The sequence below is a fragment of the Corticium candelabrum genome, chromosome 6 (genome assembly GCF_963422355.1).
Source record: "Corticium candelabrum chromosome 6, ooCorCand1.1, whole genome shotgun sequence".
In the NCBI taxonomy this organism is placed as follows: Eukaryota; Metazoa; Porifera; class Homoscleromorpha; order Homosclerophorida; family Plakinidae; genus Corticium; species Corticium candelabrum.
Window position 1 is genome coordinate 4,217,470 of NC_085090.1, and position 11,616 is coordinate 4,229,085.

Here is an 11,616-nt window from a genome sequence, read left to right on the forward strand (position 1 = left end):
TGGCGATACACAATATGGAGAAGCTAAGAAACTCTCATCGATGGTATTTACCATCAATCGAAAATCCCTGATGTTTATCAATTCTGCATGTTCATGATCTTTACTCCAAAAAAATTGGGACATGTCAGTGACAATGTTGTCTCGACCACAAAAATGAGGAAAATTTCTCATTTCTGCTTCCACCGAAAAATGTCCTGCTTTGTCAGACACAATATAGTCAATTGGTTAAAACAATGAAATAAATTGTAGAACCTTTCAGACTAGGCGTTTCCTTGTCCAACAAAGAGTTTTCTCGTGAGGGAAGCCGACGAGACCTTGCCGCATGAAATAAATCCGCAATAATTTCTAAATATTACAATTATACAAATAGATTAAATTAGAAAGGATTTTGTACCTCTGGGATCTCTGTTCTGTAGATCTGCATGTAATAGATAAAAATATTATTAACGTTTAGAATAATATATTTATTGTTTTGATAACCTGGATGTCTGTCCGGTTGTATAAGATGCAATATTTGATCATATCCGCCAGCTTCCGACAAAGTATCGCAAAACTTGTGAAAATCCTTGTTGCAAAAATAAGGTAAGACTTGACTCAACAAATAACGAGCTCTTTCGACGTCTCCATTCATTTGCTTCATTTTATCAAATTCTTCCAATCTCACCTGGTCCGTACTCAGGAGTTTATCAAGAATGGGTTCGACTGGTAAAACTTGCACCAAACGAGAGAATAGAGGACGAATACATTGATCCCATGAATAGCATGGTGGTCTACAACAGAGATTGAATTGACATATCCAAAATGTTAAATTCCAATGCAATATTTTAATTAATGCTTTGTCGTAATACGAAATCAAACATTATGAAATGCAATAATAAATAAATTTGTTTTTAAAAGGTATCGGAGGCGCAAGACATATTATTATATTTTGGAAATGATAGTTCTAGTTGCATAAATAGCAAAAAATTTGTTTAGAATTATAATTTAAGTCTTCGCTGAGAAATAGCAGGTCAAAATTGATCTCAGTTTTTAACTTCCGGTAACGCGTTATAACGCTTACGGCGTGGTGTATTCAACGTCACAGAAGGAAGACGCGTGTGAGTCTGTATACTGGCAGCGCCCTGTAATAATGAGTACACCATCACATCCAAGGCAACGCTTCTGGGCTAGAAGCAACGTCAGCAACAGTCATTCCTCTGACGAGTCCTCTGAAGGTTTTCACGTGATGATAACGCAAGATAAAGAACATCTGCTAGGAGAAATTAGAATGATTGTATCACGCAGGTTCGATGTCAATGACAGTGTCTGTGAAGATTTGAGATTGCCTGCTGCTTTGTAAGCTGACAAGAAAAAGGACAGGTTACAAGATAGTCTGTCAAAACATTTTGCACCTTTTAAATTTGATCACATTCTTTGCAATTTGCGACCATGTTTTGAAATTCTATGATTAGTTAGCCATTAATTCTCCTTGACAAATATGATAATAATATTGATTAGAATATTAATTAATTGGCTTTGATTTTCCTTAAAGAAAATTGGCTAACCTTGCTGTCACATTCCATCATTCAACATTATCGATCGACCTCATGGCTTTGCCTAAGGCAAATTCAAAGAGACAGGCTTCCCCAGGAATGCTTTCCGCGGAAGCGACACTGAAAGGACAGTATATTATCTTCCGTTAAGCATAAGCGCGGTAAGTCAGTCGGTTCACGCCCTGTAGGTTTTTTAGGGGGCAGTAGGTGTCTGGTAATCATGAAATGGTGTCATTTAGGCGGACTCTGCAGCACGTTATCTAGAGAGCAAACAGGAAATAAAGTCTTTCTCTGACATGATATACCATCTGTTGTCGGTGAAGAAGGCTTTCGTAGACCTGCTCAAAGTCTTACAAATTGTGTTGGTATTAGGTGTCTCTACCGCGTGATGCGAGCGTGTTTGAAAAGACTGAATACCTACCTTAGTGATGGCATCGGACAAGATAGAAAAAATAAACTAGAGCTTCTAACCATAAAAAGAGATAAGTCTAGTAAGATAGACTTGAAAGCAGTAGACAAATTTGCTCAGCAGACAAAAACAGAAAAATTAAGCTTAACAAGTAAAAAAGTAAATGATTTAAATTAAGAGTAGAAATACAAATTTGAGAAAATTTTTGACTGTGCCCCCCATCTTGGAATCCGGCTACGCCACTGGTGCAGCTACAGTCGCTGTGAGATGATGGATACGTACGTGTATACTCGTGTGGAGTGCTTGTGCTGTCAAAACTTATTTGACATTGTCTCAAATAATGACACAATAATAATGACAATAATGGCACTGTGGTGAGTTCATGCAAAACTCTCGCTATTGCTGTGGAAAAGAGAAAATATGAGTTGAAGTTCGTACGTTCAATTCATGTTGACACATGCTTGACTTCACTGTACAGTATACTGTAATCCATACGACTGCATTCACTACACATGGTAGTCAAGCACCTAGTTGCAAGTCTATAGATAGTCAAGAGTCTAGCTGACCTCTCCTAGCCATTTGCATTACTTTTAGTCCTTCCCGAGAGTTTTCCATACCATCCCGCTTCTCAAATGCGGCTCTTCTTTTCTTTTGTGATGGTTCCAGAGTGCTGAGATCTTGAAGTGTGGAGGGAGGTAGATGGAAAATTGTGGTCTCAATATCTCTCTTTTACAACCCAAGACAAAGCTCTTCAATAGATCTGTATCTCGAAGCAATCAGTCCAAAAGTTGCTAGTACAGACTGTGTCCTCTCAGTAGGCCGCGTCTTACTTAGTTGTACTTAGTCGCCCGGACGACACAAACGTCTCTGCTAGTTGCAATTCGTTCTCTTTTCTTATCTAACTTGGGGATGTTAATTCGAGAATCAAAACCCGATTACGTATGACTTGCACGAATTGGTGGATCCTGCAGCCACGCAACACCAAACCATTCTTTCGCCACACATTCCTTTGTTTACAATATATGCTGGCGTGGAGTCTCCGCTCTGTGACGTCACACTACACCATGCTGGTTTTAACGCGTTACAGGAAGTTGAAGAAATGAAAGCAACTTTGACCTGCTATATCTCAGCGAAAGTTTAACGTAAGAAGCTAAACCATTTTCCTGTCATGAATGCAACTAGAACTAGCAATTTCCAACATAAAAATGTTTGTTTGTTGCGTTGCAGGTACCTTTTAATTGTACAATCCAGTCAGTTTGAGTAGCGTACTTTGCTCAGTAATGAGGAACGAGGCCTAAGGTTGCATTTCTACTACATTTATGCTTCCCGATGTTGTAATTTTAATGTAAAAATTTAACGAAATCATGCGTATTTTTACATCCTAAGCAATGTCAAAGCTCATCGTTTAACAATAATAATATGTTAAATTACAAATGCTATTAACTGTATCCAAATTGTTACTTTAAAAGTCATATTAGGAAACACTGTTAGCCATGTAGGGTTATGGGATAGAGTCCGAGTAGTGTGGTATGTTTAGTGAGACGGCGGCCATACAATTGTAATTCAACGCACATGCTCGCTGTTATTGCTATTGGTTAAATTACTGTCCCAATTGATGTAATGTGCCTTAGAATGTTTTCAAGTGAATACGTATTGCATGCATGTCAACAGTTTAGGTAGCAGCCAAAGTGTTTAACACTTCAACCTTTCTCACGCTTTCAACTGGCTCTTACTAATCAGATTAAAAGAGGATAAACGCTTTGTAACTTTACATTATATTGAGTAATATTTAATATTGTAGTTTGCCCATAACACATCTTACTCATTTTTCGCATGACACATTGGTGTTTCTTCGTTAGGACTGTTTTCACAATTTTGTTCCTCTTCGGTAAGATGATCTGCAGCAGCGTGGGACGAATTTTCGAGAACATCTTTACCATCTATGTTGCAATGGTTGCTTGTTTCTAGCAAATAGTCTAAACAAATGAGTATGTAGGTGATATCAATCAGCGACAGTCTAGACGTAGTTGTAGCTAGATAGAGAGATATGAATAGCATTATACTGAACATTTGCTTTATATTAAGTAATGTAGAATAACAATAAAGAACGAACTGAAGTTGGCGTTACTTAAAAGCAATAAAAGTATATTGCACTAATGTTTTGCATGTTTAAGAATGGTAAGGCAAACAATTACACAACAAGTTACTAGTTGATGCAAGTTCACAGTAGCAGATGCTTTGCAAGAGACAGTTGAACGTCAGCCGTGCGTAATATAGTTGAATTTTAAGAGCTTTAGCTGGAACACTACGTTATTGATAGTTGGCGTCAAGAAACTAAAATTAACTTTGCCTCGAAGTTCCAGACCGTCTCTCAAAACCGAGTTCGGAAGTGATTAGCGTCAGCCAATCACCAAGATGCGGGCACTGAAGTGGCAACAAAATGAACATCGAGAGTTATGTAATTACCTGCACGGCTTTGGCAAAGGCGAGTTCGACAATTGCGTGTAAATACAACTCGTAATTGATTGCATGCACGTGCGTCTATCGTGATGTAAAACTGCACTGGATCGTGCTTTTTTGAAACAGCGCCAAAGCTTACCAAATTGATTCAATGTATCCCGAACAGCTGGACGCTGTAGATTTGCCGCCATGGCATTTGAATACCACTCACCTTGTTTAAACACACCTCTAAAATGTAGTAATCGATCTCATATTGTCACATCGGGTGGCATAGCGATATTATCTAACGAGATGTCTTTGACTGTTACAACCCTGCCATTGCACTTAGACAAATACGCCTACTTCCAACCTCGGTTTCGATCAATTTGATCCAAACCGTATCTCATTTCTTTTGGGAGACGATCTGGAACTTCCAGACTAGAACAGACCCTGCCTCGTACCCAGGCCATCTTGTGCACCCGGAAAAGAAGGCCTGGTACACGTTGTCTTCACATGCACACTTAAATTACCTCGAAATTGGCGTAATGTACGCACGCATAGCTGTCTAGAATCTCAAACCGATAATGTCGCCGCAAACGTTTTGAATGGAACAGTGAAACATGTGGAAGAAGCCATAGATCTATAGACTCAAGGTCAAGTGCTCCATCTAGACGACTTCAGACTTTTGCTCCTCGCGCGATCGACGTCTAGTCGTAATCCAGTCAGGCTGCTTACAGTGTCTGCTTGGCGAGTAGAACTAGAGTACAAGTTGCAGCTATTTTATCTGTACGACCGACGGTCTTCCACGACAGCCCTGCCAGCGCTTATTTCAGTGCATTCGAGCTGTAGCTGAAAATTGAAGGTGCAGTCACATGACACCCAAAACTGGTATCTAAGTCGAAAAAGCGAAAAAATAGCCTCACCTGAACACTGAAGCTGTTCACTGTCAACTTTATCGGCTGGAGATTCTAAACAATTTTGGTTTCGCATGCGTGCATACATAACGCCGATTTTGAAATAATTCATGCGCGAATGCGAAAACAACGTGTATCAGATTTTTTCTCCCGGCGCGCGAGTAGGCCTGGGTACAACGCTAGAACAGATCCTTGCCTCGTACCCAGGCCCTCTTGCGCGCCCAGAAAAGAGGGCATTGTACACGTTGTAATTGCACGCGCGCAGAAATTAGAAGAAAATAGTGGTCATGTATGCACGTAGGCGAAACCGACGTTGTTTAGAATCTCGAGTCAATATGGTCGCGCGCAATCAGACCAACTGATGGCAAATCGTTGTGTTCCCTAGCTAGCCGTTCTCTTGGAACGCAAGTAGAACCTACATCTAAACCAAGAATGGCAGAGGAAACTCCGCGTTCACGTAATCTTCGAACATTTTCTATCATCAGCTATTCTAGAGAAGACACGACCATGACGACTTATTCACTATTTTCTTCACCACATTTTACTAGCTCATAGTCAAACATAAACGTTATAAGTTTGTAGCACTGCGATTTACAGTATTCTTTAGGAAACAAGATGAACACGTGCACGTCGTTTCCGTTGTAGATGTGCTTTAGGACATCACGCTGCTGCTTTTACAGCTATACATTGCACATCTTAAGCTTGCCTAGAGCGTAGTTCAACGTCATATCAAAACTAGAAACTCTGCCTTCTTCCACCATTTGCCAATTTGGGTCTCGTTGCGCGATATTATCGTCTCGAAATTCTAAACAACGTCGGTTCCGCATGCGTGCATACATTACCACAATTTTCTTCTAATTTCTGCGCGCATGCCCTCTTCTCCGGGCGCGCAAGAGGGCCTGGGTACGAGACTTGAACAGACCCCAGCTAGATTAAAACGTCAAAGACAGTACAGGCAGCGATAATTTAGTTTAGCTAGGACACGCACCTCTGCATCTCCATTGATAGACATCTTACTATACAGAACGAGCGGAAACAACAAATCTTCGAAATAATGCATAGCAGTTGCAGAAGTTTACTTGCATAGCGCACGCTAAAGACAACCTTGAACGCTTGACCCTTGTCGCGACCCATAGAAAGTTTTCGGTTGTTTCTACGTCAATTTTCACAGTCGGTTAATTGAGCGTCAGTAACACTGAGATTGCCGTGATTTAACACTGAAAATAAGCTCGGTTTGCGAATGTTCCTGCAAAAGACCTCTCTAGACTAACTGAGCCCAAAACGCATTTGGTTGAATCTTTACAACCTTCCTGGTAACCCAAACGCTGCTTTGACTTGTCCTCTGTCTTTACGGGTACTTGGAGATATACTTGGGCAGAGACGAAAGTGCTCAAATGTTCTACTGCAGCATTGAGACGAGACGTTTGATAAGGTTGCTAGTCGGAAGCACATCTTTAGTGTCATCATCTTGATAACTGTATCTATAGGGCTTCTATTGCGGTTGTTGATAAATAGAACAATGAGTATCTGGTCCTAATGAATGCTAAGGTTCGACCGTTGTTCTCCTGTAGAAGCAATTGGAAGCTTTTTTGTTGCCAGTTCGCAGCGTACTCTCTACTTGGAGAAAAATAGAGCATACACACCCAAATCAGTTTTGTGCTGTCGAATTGATCTCTACTTGGAGAGTCACCAGCGTTGACAGCTAACGATTACCTCGACACGTCTTCGTTGCGTTTTAGTCCGTCCAGCGGGACAGGAGTCAGCTCCAGAATAATCAAATCTTTGACAACGGTGACAAGGCTGACAGGGATGAGCGTGCGCGTCAATAGCATGCAGACACTACCCTGACAGAGATATTGAGACAAACTTTTCTGAAGCTTCTAGAAATTACTCTGCGGTGTAAATGTTGTTTCACAATGTGGTAAAAAATATTTAGACACAAAACCAAGTGTCTATAAAAATTTTTAAAAATTCTACTTGATCATACACGTCGCCGTGTTCAAGAGCAGAGAACGGCTTTATAAAGAAAATGAGAACGGCCGACCTCGAAATAATATAGCGGTTGTCGAACACCTCAGAAACCTTGCAAACGACGACGATTTGGCGAACAGCTTACACTGGGTGGTATTCATTGATCGATATATGACGTTGGAGGGTGTGAGTGGAAAGATGAACGTAAACGTTTAATGTAACCTATAGATGTAGACATGAGTTACGTCAAGTTTTAGTTCTCTGACCACTAGTCAGAAGGAAGCAATACGCAATGTTCTTCAGGAAAATACGGGCTAGAACCTACGATTATCTCATTCTCAGTTATCAAAGAGGGCTGATGTTTTGAATATAACGGAAATTCAATTCAAAATAATCACAAAGGCAAAGGTACAGCGGCGAAACACTGATTTGAAACTCTCCAAGTAGCAAGTTGCTAAATACGGTAGATTGGCATGATAACAGCTAAATTTGCACCTAAATTTCGTAAACTTTCCCTCGCGGTGCTCGATACACTAGGATTGAGCGCCGTATCTGGTGCTACTTCTGGAGACACTAAGAAAGCTACCAGTAGTGATGGTGTGACACTGCAGAGAAGAAAGGCCGTGACAAAGCAGGGTGGATTTTTAGCACGTTGTTGGCCGGCTTGGCGGCACCTCTCACGGAGAGTGCGTTGGGTACCGGAGGTGAAGCCGGCAGGGCAAGCAAAGGATTAATATTACCCGGCTCAGTGGGTTGTGGAAAAATGGGCAAATGCGTTGAAACATCTAACCAAAGTACAGATTGAAGTGATACTAGACACTCGCTGGGTAGGCTACCATATGGGAGCCTATGCTAATTACTCTTTACCTCACAAGCCTAAAGCCAATAAGACTCTAGTCATCATCCTCGAAAATTACTTTCATGGTGATGGCACCCATTGGATGAGAATCTACCATGATGGGGACCGTGATGTAGAATTCTTTGATAGTTTTGTTATGCGCCTCCAGAGACGTCTACTGGTCTATGCAAAGGACGAGAAAAAGCATCGTGTACGATTCGATTATGCTACAAGATATAAATAAATTGATGTGTCGTTACTATTGCCAATATTTTATTATTCATCAGTGGCAAGGACGCTCTGTGACAACTCAATAATCTTGCTAACTCAAACAACTCAGTCAATCAACTACCGGCAAAACCACATGTCTCGTATAATACCCAACTCTACAACATCCCCTACAAACAAATTGGACTACTCAAACAGTCATATTTGTAAAGCTCTATACCCACTATCCTAAAAGTTCAGGTGGTTGTCCTTTAGTTCTTCTCTGTCTACGTGTAGGTAACTTCTCTGTTTCGATGGAATCAGTCTTATACGTCTCTATTGATATTGAAGCAGATAACGTACGCTAGCTAAGCTACAACACAACACCTCCCCTGTTCTTCAAGTACATAGAACATAGTACGTAGACTCTTGTTACTAAGGCAATCTACTCGACAACTCAACCCAACCCGATAACTGCAAGTGTCCTACGTATCATAGTCCTTTCTCCAGAGTAGCTGCTGGATCTTCCTTTCAGACCTGGTTCTCCCAAAGTCATTAACTACGTCTTGGCCTTGGTCCAATGCTGCCTCCGCTTCTGGCACGTCTTGTTCCTGAACTTTTTCATTTTGCTCAACCTGCTCTTGAACATCCTCATCGTACTCCATTTCTCTGCCATCCTGCCAGTCATTCCCGCCTCTCCTATTTCTCCGGAGTTTTGGTTGATGTCTGTTTCTTCTTATCATTGCTCCTCTGTCCTTGGGAACCAGAAATGACCGCTTATTCAGTATCTTGATTACAGCTGCTGGAATTCTCCAGTCTTTGGGGTCGATGTCCCAAATCAGTACGTGATCACCTTTCTGTAATAACAGAAGTGGGCGTGATCCATAGCGATAATTATAAAAAGTCGACTTTTAGCCTTTTGTTCCTGGTCATTCGGATGAACAATGTTGCGACTGATAACCACTGGCTGCAAATGTGCCGGGGGTACCGGCAAGGTTGTCCGCAGACGACGACCCATAAGGAGGTGCGCTTGGGACACTATGGTCATCTCATGTAGGGTTGCTCGGTATGCAAGCAACGCTAAGTGGAAATTCTCGCCAGTAAACTTGGTTTTCTTAAGCATGGCTTTTACAGTCTGAACGCATCTTTTCACTAAGCCGTTACCCTGGGGATACCGGAGGACAAAGTTTTATGTCTGAAGCTGAGCTGGGCCGCGAACTGTTGATACTCCGCACCGGAGAATTGCAGTCCATTGTCGCTAAAAATCTCCGTGGGAATGCAGTCACCAGCAAAGATCTCTGTCATAGGGAACATTAGCTTGTCTGACCGTGTGGAGGACAGGCGACGTATTTCCGGGAATCGCGAATAGTAATCCACCAGTGAAATATAATTATCGCCCTCGAACTCAAATAGATCGACTGCAATTTACTCCTATGAGCGTTGTGGGAAGTTAGTGGATAGTAAAGGCTCTTTACGCTGTTGGTTTTGAAATCGACCGCAGGTTTCACAAGATGAGACTAACTTTTCGATCTGATTATTCATTCCTGGCCATCAAATAACCTCTCAAACACGGGATTTTGTCTTCACAATACCTAAATGCCCTCGTGAGCTCGCTCCAACATCTCTCCACTCAAAATCCGCTGTATAACCATTTGCGGACGCCTCAGAATTAACCAGTCCACCCGGAGTGAAGAAATTTCAGGAATTCCAAAATGTCCCAACATTAATATCGAGCTGACTCTTTGCTGCTGGCCAAGTGGACTAATAAACCTTTAAAAGTGCCCTCAGTTCTAAATCATTTTGTGTCTCTACTCGAATTCTCTGACGTTGGGCGTCCGATGAGGGAATAATGCCGTAATAACAGATATATGTTTGTCTAGCAGTTTCGATAGCATCATCTCGTCCTGACTCTCGGTGGCGAGGACGGGGGCCCGAGATAGAGCATCGGCAACGACCAATTTCTTGCCGGGCAAGTATTCGACCGTGAAACAGTATCGTAGCATCCGGAGTTTCAAGAGCATGAAACGTGGAGAGCATTAAACCATACAATGCGTATTCATTATTGCAAGCTGGGTCTTGTGGTCACTTTTGATAACGAACGGCATTTTAGTTTTAAACAAATAACAATGGAACTTTTCGCAGGCCATGGCCATGGCCGGGGCCTCTTTCTATATTTGACAATACTTTTTTTGTTGCCATCAAGACACGAGAGGAATACATAATCGGAGCTCGTCAACCTTCTTTCTGTATCTGCAACAGTACGGCACCTACACTATGAGACGAAGCGTCCACGGACACAATAGTAGGAGCTCTCTGAGAATAATAAGCAAGTACCGGGGTTGTTGCAACCAGTTGTTTTAGCTGCAAAAACGCTTGAGCCTGACTTGATGTCCAAGTACACACAGCCTCATTGTGTAGCAGGTCCCGCAAAGGGTCTGTGGGCTGGGATTGTCCTGGAATAAACTTTAACACAAATGATACCAATCGCAAAAACCGACAAATTTATCAGAGTTTCCAGGCTGCTATATCTCCAGGATAGCTTTGACTCTGTTCTCATTCGCAGTGACATCTGACCCATTTAACAAATGACCATAATTATAAACTTTACTGCGACAAAACTTACATTTGGCCGGCTGCAGGCATACCGCACTGCTCCAAAACCGATCGAGAACTTGGCGTAACCGCATATCGTGTTCCTCTGCTGTTGCTCCCCATATGATAACGTCGTGTATGAAGCATTCCACGCCGTCCATATCCTGCAAAACATTCTTCATCGCACGGTGAAAAACTTCGGGCCTCGACGAGATACCAAATGGTAGTCTCGTGAACTGGTATCGCCCAAATGGTGTGATGGATGTTGCAAAGTCGGAATCTTGGATAATGGGTATTTGCCAAAATACCGATGCAGCATTGAGGACTGTAAAGAATTTTGCGCCACGTAGTTTTGCAAATATTTCCTCCGCCAATGTGAGTTGAAAACGCTCCCTCTTCAAGGCTCAATTAAGCTTCGTGTAGTCAACGCAGATTCTGACAGATCCGTCTGCTTTTGGTATCACCACCATTGGGCTTACCCAAGCGGTTGGTTCCACGACTTCTTTGATGACATTTAGCTGTAGCATGCGTTGAAGTTCTGCTTTCGTTTATTCATTCACATTGTATGGCACCTTGCGAGCAGTTGCTTGGCAGCAAGGTTGCACTCCTTCCTTCAACCGGATCAAATTTGAATATTTGCTTATGTAGCCAACACCTGAAACAAGTTCTTATACTGACTAGCGACAGCGTCCTCCTGGATCGATTTCGACTCAA